Source organism: Leopardus geoffroyi, chromosome B1 (assembly GCF_018350155.1).
Source record: "Leopardus geoffroyi isolate Oge1 chromosome B1, O.geoffroyi_Oge1_pat1.0, whole genome shotgun sequence".
NCBI classification, from domain to species: domain Eukaryota; kingdom Metazoa; phylum Chordata; class Mammalia; order Carnivora; family Felidae; genus Leopardus; species Leopardus geoffroyi.
The window spans coordinates 93368710-93379941 of record NC_059327.1 but is presented as its reverse complement, the minus strand read 5'-3'; positions in this window follow the sequence as shown (position 1 = coordinate 93379941).

Below are 11232 nucleotides of genomic sequence, written 5' to 3'. Positions count from 1 at the left end.
TACTCAATATTAATGTGCATCATTTTCATTAATGCATTTATATTTATTACCATTATTTTATACAATACTCAATTATGATACACATTGCACTGGTTTCTGGGATTTAACATAGGACAGAAAATTTTGTTGCCACCTCTGAATATATGTGGTTTTTGTCTTTCATCTATATTTTTTTAATGTTTATTTTTAAGAGCGAGGTGGGAGGTGGGCAGAGAGAGAGGGAGACAGAGAATCCGAAGCAGGCTCTGTGCTGATAGCAGTGAGCCTGGTGCAGGGCTCGAACTCACAAACCATAAGATCATGACCTGAGCTGACGTCAGATGCTCAGCTGACTGAGCCACCCAGGTACCCCTTGGTTTAGATTTTTTAAAACCTTTAAATTCCCCATTTCTGCCACTATCAGCCACTAAAACTTTTATTCAGGTATGTCAAGGTATGTGAACATACAAAAGTAATGTAAACACTTTAAAGTGTAATAATAAATCATAGGATACATTTTTTAAGTAGTTAATTTATCATGATTAGTAATATATAGTTATATATGTAAATCCATTAAAAAAAAAAAACATGAATTTTGCTTGCCCACTATAAATTTCCCTCTAATTCCTTACTTACAGATCCTCAGTTTGGCTAATAAGCCTAAGCCCATAATTGTTTGCTGTCTTGTACTCATGAAAATTTCTTTTCTTGATTTTTCAGCCTTCATCCATGAAGATTTAGAAATTTGAATCATTTCTTATAACGGAGGTATAAATGAACACTTCTGAGGAGGTTTCTCTGTAAAACACATAAATGTGCTAGCCAGTATTCCTTGTTACATTTATTTTGCCTTGAATATTGGTGTGATAAAGGAAGTAAATGCAGTCCTGCAACTTGAAGTGGAAAGCATGGGAGAAAGGTCAGAAGAAAAGAGCAACTTTGTCCCTGATAACACTAAATATCAGAGCCAAATCAAAAATTCATTATTGGCCAAATTTTGCTAAATGAAAACATGGATTTTAATATCAGCCTATTTTACATAGACAAATGTTACTCGCAATGAAAATCTGTTCCAAATAATTCAGAATATTATCCATCCAATGTAGAAATATTCATATCACTGGTGCACTATTACATTTTTTGCTGAACTAGAAACTCAAATTCAATCAAAAGAAGTAAATATTTCTTCCAACTTCTAGGGATATAATAAAATAGGTAAATACAGTAAGATAATATTTTCTATATTTCTTCCAGTAAGTCCGTTTATTAATTTTTTGAAATAACCTCAATTGATACGAATCAGATTTCAGAACGTTTTGTAGTTGAAAATGTTATCTTCTTCATGAATATCTAAGTGGCTGTATGTGTTTTAACATCTGATATTTACATCCGTTAATTCACAGAGTGGCATATATATTCTAATAATTTCATTAATTAATTCAAATGGGGTTTAATGAGAGATTCAGAAATAGAGCATAGAGTTATATAATATAGCTCAGAAAGAGTTTCTCATAAGAACTAATACCAATTGTTTATCAGGCAATTTCTATATCTATCTCTATTTCACTTTTCTAATTTTGATAAATGAGTATAGTAAATCCTACATATACCTAAGACGCATAATGGGAAATTTGAGAATTATTTTACAAATCACTCATAACGATAAAAGTTGTTTGATTTTTATCATATGGTCAGATTCATGTTGTTTTTCAAACTTTCTTAAGTAATTTTTCCTAAGCTCTTCTCTTTCATTGCATGCATGCTGTAAGTCCACTCCTCCACCAAAAACAAAAATCAGGATGCTCATAGGCTAAAACATAAATTTAGAAAATTATTTTTGAAGTGACAAAGATTCTTTCCTTTATCAAACTTTAGTCAAGCTCCTCTAAGCCCTCTTTTCTGACTAGTCTCATCCTTGAGCCCCATCTTTAACCTGCCATGTTCAGTGATAGCAAATATCCTGCAAAATCAGTTTAGAGACTTTCCCACCCTTGATATCTGATCCTCCAAGATAATCTGACCAAATTCCTCATGCTCTATCCCTTATATCTGGTCACCTTGGCCTGTCTTCAGCAAGAATCCTGTTCAGTCAGTTTAATAATGCTTCTGCCCTTTGATGTCTCCTTAGCAATTTCTATCCATTGATTTTCTCACTGTGGTTGTTGGCCATACATCCCCAGCTATTTTTGTTATATTCAGAGTTGAGCATTATCTCTCCCTCTGATTGGGTTAGTCTTGACACTTATCACAATAGTCCTGAATAAAGTCATCCTTACTGGTTTAACAAGTGCCAGAATATTTTTTCTTTACCAGAACTAACACAATATTGGTTAAGTATTGAAGTGTAACTCCTCCAATATGACCTGCCGATTTTTCTCAGTCATAATTCATTCTCACATTTAGCAGCATGATCACTTTGTGTATATTTTTTTTCATGCAACAACATTGCAATTATTTGCATAGCAATCTATTTTTAATTGGGTTGGAAGTTTTACTTTTTAATTGTACACACAATTAAGTAAGGACAAAACTCTGGAAATAGTCTCTATCTGAAATATAAAACTGTCAGGATAAGTGAATTTAATTCTGCTTTCATAAACCACATTGTTAATGAAGTAGCTTGCGAAACTGAGAGTCATCATGCCTGGTAAAAAGTCATGAGCTAAAGTAGTCATGAGTTGTTGGAAAAGAGTAATTATGAAGTATTGACTAGGTAAAGGTAAGCGTATGCTAACTTTAAGTGAAATAAAATAGTTTAAACAAAATATTCCACTTATGATTTTAAAATTCCATATCTGGCAAAAGAGCTTACAATAGCTGCCATTATCTAGCCCAATAGTTGTAGTGAGAGCATACAGTTAATACTTATAATTAATATTTTATTTTATAAAATAATATTTAAAACTCAATTGTTGACTTTTAAGTTTTTAAATGTTTGAGTATTTAAATTTTAAGAGCACATAAAAATCGTAGAAAAGGACTTTCATTAATAAAATATTCAAAATATAGTAAATTATGCATGTTGATTTAATATATGCAAATTGACAAGTGATATGAATAGTAAATTTGAATAGAGAAAATATGTACATAAATAAATGGGTATTTTGGAATCTAAGTAAAGTGATGACTGCATTATGTACTTGTCCCCAAGGTAAACAAAATATTAATTAGAAAACTTTTTTTTCATTAAAGAACCAATAAGGGGGTATAAAAAAAATTGATTTGTTCCCATTTTTCTGTAAGAATTTTGTTCACTCTATTGTCTCTTTAATGTTTTAATATCATTTTTAGTAGTCTACATTTATAACTGGACTATGCTATAAAAGAGAGAATAATGGAATTATGCTTAGCTTTTGAGAATTTGGTGATACAAGTTCACCAATGTTCATTCTTGTTTCTATGTTTTTAAAAGCTATTGCTACTAATACTACTAGTAATTCTTTCATATGGTGGATTTGCTTTCTACATGATCTTTTTTGAGAAAAAGAAGTTAAAACCTCTAATCTGTTATAAAATAAAAAAACATTTGGAATAAATGGTATTTATATCCATTTTTAAATAGTCATTTACAATGCGTTGCTTTATACATTGTTTGATCTGACCAAAAGAAATGGATCATAAATGTTAATGTAAAATGCAAAATTAAAAAACTCATAGATAACAATGAAAAACCTCTAAATTACCTTGAGTATGGTGATGACCTTTCTGATACAACACCAAGGCACAATTCATGAAAGAAATAATTGATAAGATGGATTTCATTAAAATTAAAACTTCCACTCTACTAAAAACACTATCAAAATAATGAGGACAAGCCAATGCCTGGGAGAAAAGACTTGTATAAAACATATCTGATAAAGTATTGTTACCCAAAAATAAAAAGAGTTCTGAAAACTCAATATTGAAAACACACAACAGCCCAATTGAAAAATGGGCCAAACACCAAGTATGTGAAAAGATGCTCAACATAGTTAATCATCAAGGGAATGCAAATTAAAACTGCAATGTGATACCATCCCCACCTGTTAGAATGGCTATTATCAAAACGATAAGAGACAACAAATGCCAAATGAGGATGTGGAGTAAAGGGAAAAATGGTGCACCTTTTGTGGGAATGTAAATTGGTACAAGCATTATAAAAAACAGTACAGTTTCATTAAAATTTTTAAAAGGACAACTACTATATGATCCAGCAATATAGTCAAAAGAAATGAAAATACTATCTCAAAGAGATATCTGCACTCTCATGTTCATTGTGGCATTATTCCCAATAGTCAGGGCATGAAAACAATCTAAGCATCCATCAATGATGAATAGATAAAGAAAATATACACATACACACACACTCACACACCCTCGCATAGAAATATTATTTGGTCAATAAAAAAAGAAGGAAATCCCGACACCTGAGATAATATGGAGGGCATTATGCTAAGTGAAATAAGTCAGGGAAAGACAATATTGTATATCACTTACATGTAGAATCTAAAAGAAGAAACAGACAGTAGATTGTTATTAATTAATTAATTAACTATTTTTTAAAAATGCTTAGTAATTTACAATGCATTACTTTATACATTATTTGATTCGATCAATTGAAAATGCAATCAGTGATGTAATTTGACCACAAGTCTGACATCTTGAAAAGTTATGTTTTAATATTTTTTTCAAAATACCATCACTAAACAACAGGCTTTACACAAATTGAAATATTTAATATTTATTTAATATGTGATATATAAATATTAAACTCTGATGGTGGACAAATGGATATTTGTTGCTTATCTGGTGGCTTGGTTTAATTCTGTATTTGGGATGAGAACCATTCAATTTTATTGGTCACTTCTGCTCTGCAGTTTTGGAACTATTATATAGGTCTCAAATCCATTTGAGACAAGAACATTGAAAATGTAGCTTCCTGAGTCCAGAGCTCTTCCTGGAGAGATGGATATTGGGGAAAACACATATTTTTTTCTGTTTTTCTTTCCTTATTATCATTACATAGCAGTCAGGTTAAAATGAGTAGAAAAATGAGAAGCCTTCCTTGTAAGCAAGCTGAAATAATATACTGTACATTGTGAAGGAGAACAGGGACAATTTAACTAGTTTATTTATTTAACTATGAGTATTTTTATAGCTTTGAGTTATAATAAAGTTAATTGCAGATTTTACAAATTCTTTCATTTAGTGTCATCTGCATAAACATTTCTTCCAGGCTACCTCCCTGAGTCTCTGACTAACTAAAATTATCACTAACAGACTATCCAGATACACCCCACTAAGCACTTGCTTAGAATAACAAAGATAAATTTTGCAATTAACGACATGTCAAAACTTATAATTTTCCATCTAATTGAATCAAATACCAAAAATGTATCTTTTGGTTGATGAACTCTCCTTATTATCATTGAGATTATCTCATTGGAATCAGAAGATGTGGAAAGACTAATAAGAAAATTTTGACAATTTAAAGTTAAATGGTACCTTCTGTATTGTGATTACCTCATTCTCAGAAATATATATTTTATAAAAGTGTATGAATTTATAAACACACAAGCATATCAATATTAAAGTTATATTTTATTTTTCCTTAATAAGATTTTGAATTATTTTTTTTGCTTCTGCAAGTTGCATTTAGAAAAAAATATACATCCTAGGTTTTATTTTTATTTTTTTGTTTTTCTTTACTTTTTGTATTAGTTAAAATATTCACTTGGGCTTGGTTCTGGAAGTGATATATCATCAATGACCATATTTTCCTCTGTTCCATTTTTTCAAAAAATTAAAATCAATTTTTTCCAAATTTTAATTAGTCTGAAATCCATTTGCTTTCTTCATTAACTTTAATGGTTGTAAAAATTTCCTAAGCGTAAAATAGTTGCAAATTATATTTAAATATGTCATGTCTAATGTAGTTGTTTCAAACGCTAAATTATCCTCCATTATTATATAACTGGTATTCTAAATATCACATCTTTCCAACTTTTGACTGTTCTTTTGTAACTTGACTTTTAAGGCCTATAAAATGTTTTGGATCAGAGAAATCATATGCTTCAGATCCCTAAAGGAAAACTACATAGTAGAAAAGTAGTAGAAAATACTAATAGTAGAAAAGCCTTACAAACAATAAGAATGTTTTTCAAATATTTTATTTTATTTTTTTAAGGTTTTATATCCAGCTCTTTTTTTCTTTTTTTTTTTTTAATATATGAAATTTATTGTCAAATTGGTTTCCATAGAACACCCAGTGCTCAAATATTTTAAACACCCCATACAAAGTTTACTTTTAGCATTCACTGCAACCATCAAGAAAGCTTAAATAAAGCAGAGGAAATATCAATGAAAGAGGTTGAAATTAATATAAAAGAAATAATCACTTTATTTGTCTAAATTATCATTTAATCAAAATTATTTAGAATACATAATACAAAACACTCAATTGAAACCATGTACCTAAAGATATGGACAGCTATTTATTTTAGGCAAAAATTTAAATATTAGTTAACTGGTAGAATAAACTTTTCAGCAAATAAGGCATATATACCTGTCCCTAGTGGATCTTAAAAGGTTGTTCTAAATCTAAGAAAAAGATAATTTTTCTACAGTAAAAGGTGGAAAACTTTCAAACGTGAATCTGAGTTGCATTAAAATCTTAGAATGTTTTAACCACAAAATAAACAAAATAGTTCAATTAGTAAATGCAATGGAGGAAAGGATGCAGATTTTAAAAACACTTTTTATCAAAATTTGATCATGAAGTGAATATATTTGACTAGAACCTGAATATTTATCTAAATATGAATCTGAATGTATATGTGTGTATAAAGTCATGGTGAAAACTGGAGAAAAATATTTCTGAGTTGCTTTCTTACCTTGAAGTTTTAAAGTTACAGTTTCAAGTTGCCTTTTCTATATTCCTGGTAACTCCTAGATTGCACTTAGTCATTGATGTAACAAAATATAAAATATCTGAATATCTCACAATTGGAATTATACTTAGAAATAAGCACTTGTTTCATTGACTTATTAGTAGGAATACATGTATCCGATCTCAAATTATATGTAGATTGAGCAAAATAACCTTAGACTCTTCACTTACTGCACATTCCTAAAAACAACAAATAATGTAGAATTAGTTTCCAAGAATACAAAGACAAATGTTAGATTGGAAATACTTAATTCTTAAGATTCATAGGTATAAAAATGGAAAACAAAATTATATTCAATGTTATCAAGCATCTTTAAATGTGGCTTCGGTTTTAGAAGATGTGGTTTAATAAACGGAAATATTGTTAATTGAAACATAATTTACAGACAAGTATAAGAACACTTGAGTCTATACGGCTGGGGAATTGACGAATAGCAACACATATGATATATAATAAGTATGTAAATATTTTTAATCATATATAAACGTATGACACATATTTGTGATGTATATATCATGATATAGCATATATGATAAATAAGTATATCATACATAATAATAAAAATTTGTATTATCTGGAACTTGCTTCTCTTTATAATTTCCCTAATCCCTTTTTCAACCAAAAAATGGAAGAAACTATGACACCTCATTCACTGCAAAGGGTAACACTGCATCAAATAATCATTTAGCATTGTAGGAGTTAATTCACTCAGTTGAGGGGCACAAAAATTTGAAACTCAGTGTAAACTAATTTTTAAAATGTTATTTCTGGGTTAATAGGTAGTTGTGGTGGGTGGTTGCTGGCCATATGGAAGGTATTTCTCAATACTAATGTGGGGTGGCTGGGTGGCTCAACTGGTTAAATGTCTGACTTAGGTTCAGGTTATGATCTCTCAGTCCATGAGTTCGAGCCCTGCATCAGGCTCTGTGCTGACATCTCAGGGCCTGGACCCTGCTTCGGATTCTGGGTCTCCCTCTCTCTTTGACCCTTCCCCACTTGCACTCTGTCTCTGTTTCTCTTTCTCTCTCTCTCTCTCAAAAACAAAAATTAAAATTTTTTAAAAAAAGAAACACTAATATTATGCTTGAGTGAGACAATCTGGGCTGGTTGGATTAGGTGATGGAGGTTTGTATAGGCTTTAAACAATACGGATCAAAAGGTTAAGAATCTTCCTTAATTGGCATGAAACCAGTGAAAGAATGATAGCCACTCCTGAACAGACATTTGGGTTATAAATAGCATGATTTAAGAAAATAATATCATTAGGTGTTCAAGAGAAAAGGAGATAAAAATGCGAAATAGATATAGATTTACTTTTAGATATACTTGGCTAAGATTTCAATAAATCCTAACAAAGCACTTTTGCTCTTTTTTGGGAGATACGCATTTACTTGATTTTAGTTTATCATTTATGGCAAGTTATCTTTTTAAAACTTGAGTTTAAGACTTATTTTAGAGCCTAAAATATATCTTGTACTACGTATCCAAATGCTAGAATATTATTTATAATAGTGGCGACTATTAATATGCAAATACCATACCAATTTTCTTTCATGTGGCAGTATCTCTTAGGAAGCCGTTTCTAAGAAATAAAAACTGTTGTTTAAAATAGAAACTTTTGGGGTGCCTGACTGGCTCTGTTGGTTGAGCATCCAACTCTTGATTTTGGCTCAAGTTATGATCTCCTCATTATGAGATGGACCCTGGGTGGGGCTTCTCACCAGGCATGGAGCCTGCTACAGATTCTCTCTCTCCCTCTCCCTCTGCCCCTTCTTCCACTCACGTGCATCTTCTCTCCCTCTCACAAAAAATAATTTTAAAAAAGTCACAAATGGAGAAACAACCTTACAGAGAAATATAAGGAAATATTTACTTCAGACATAAATATTGAGAGGAGCAAAAAAGATGAAATCTGAAGAAAGTATTTTCTGCAGAAAGAAAAACAATGTTGAAGGAACAAAGAATGTCATGGGTTAAAGTGAAGAAGGGAGAATCAGGGTGCCTGCGTGGCTCAGTTGGCTAAGCATCCGACTTCGACTCAGTGCATGATCTCATAGTTTGTGAGTTTGAACCCTGCATTGGGCTCTGTGCTGACAGCTCAGAGCCTGGAGCCTTCTTCTGATTCTGTGTCTCATTCTCTGTCTGCCCCTCCCCCACTAGTGCTCTGTCTCTCCCTGTCTCTCCCTGTCTCTCAAAAATAAATGAATGTAATAAAAATATTTTAAAAAAAATTAAAAAGAAGAGAGAATCAAATTAAAGCAAGGTAATGGAGGGAATGTTTAGAGGAAATGTGGAAGATAGAGGGAATTGCTAATCAACAGTTGGGAGTTGTAGAGAACAGACTTGTTTGGGAAGGAGTAGAAAAAAGGGCAACTCTAAGTTCGCATTTAAAAGTGTGCACAGCATTTAGAGAAAATAACAAAGAAACAATTTTTATGTGGAGAACCAAACAATTTGGCTACCGACTCAGCTTCCCGGACCCATTCATGGAACAGTTGGAAAACAAATGATCTCTAAGTTATTTGGAAATTAGATGACAAAGTAAATGAAGCATTTTTTTTTTCTTTTGTACATAACACAGCTGTGCTACCAAGTACTCGCCCCTTCACTCAAAATGTTTGAAAGAGTAAGCTGTACTTATACCATTTTGTATTCTGAGTTTCAACTCATTTATTTGTTAATTGTTTTGTGTTTATTTTTTGTAAGTCACAGATGTTCATATTGCCACAATTTCCTAGAGTAACGTTTCTAGCTGCAATGATGTGTTTCCGTGGAGTCATACAAATACGTTCCAGTGGCACACCTGAAGTTTACGGCTTGTGTTGTGTGATTGAGGACAATGTGCTTCTTGAGACACTGCATCTATGAACCCAACTGGACAGGATGGGGAAAACTTATATTGGAAAACAAATTAAATTTAAGTCCTGTGGGGAAAACAACAAACGTTTGAGGAAAATGTGAAAGATGCAGAGGCACATTCTTCCCATTGCAAGAGAAAGGATTGCTAATGAACAGTTTGTTTTTCACGTATTTCCTATGATTGAGTAAAATAATAGGGGTAGGCAACTTGACTGGTGTGCATCTCCATCTGGGTCAGGTTTTCCATTTCATTTGTCAAAATACACTAGTAATTACTTTCACCATTCAAAGAAATGGATGATCAGCCACAGAGCTTTCCGCAGTTCCCTCACTTGTTTTCAGTATCATTCCACTTCTGCGTCTGCCTGATTCTGATCTCTGCTCTAGTTATTTCCTTTATTCATAAGTCTTCTCTGTACTGAGCTCCTGTCTCTGTCATTGTCTCACAATGTTAACCCCATATTATCAAAGATGTCCAAAACAATGAGCATATTAATGGACCAACATAAACAACTTCATATCATTTACAAATGAACTAACATCTTTCACTTTTATCCAATACCATACAACTACATTTTGATTTCTATAACTGAAGAATTCCAGCAAATATAATGGTTTTGCTGAAAAATATTATTTACTTTCACAACTTCCCAGTGCTTAAAATTTGTATATGAAAATGTTTGTGATGTAGATATTTCAGAAATACCTAAAAATACACTTGTTTTTTTTAACTATTTGAAGTTTATTTAATTATTTATTTAGAGCATGCATGCATACAAACAGGTAAGGGAAGGGTAGAGAAATCCTAATCCTAGGGGAGAGAATCCTAATCCTAAACAGACTCCTTGATCAGCCCAGAGCCAGACATGGGGCTCCATCTCATGAATCAGAAGATCATGACCTAAGTCAAAATCAAGAGTTGGTCACTTAACTGATTGATCCATACAGGTGCCCCAAAATATAATTCTATTTAACAATTTGAAACAACAATATACTATATTGTTGAGGCAAAGAAAACCTAAGAAAAGCTCACAGAAGTTTATTTATTTTAATAAAACAATATTAAGATAATAATAATATGTACATGTTGTGATATGTATGATAGTTTGAATAATAATGGCTTTCAAAATGATTTAATTATATTTTAGTTAAAATATAAGAACACTACAAAACTACATTATTTTAATTATTTATCAATACATTTATTATATTGAATCACATCTTACCTGGGTGATATTATTTTAATATGCACTATTTTTGTAATTTTTTACCTTACTTTTATGGTATAATATAAAATATATTTGTCTGTCTCAAATAAAGAATATTAATCCCCCAAAACTATGTATATAACATAATTCAACAATACGGGATAGAATATTTTATTTTAAAATGCACAAGTTTAAACTATCTTGATGTTGAACTACTGTGGGTATATTTCATCAGTTATTAACATTCCCCTTTCAGG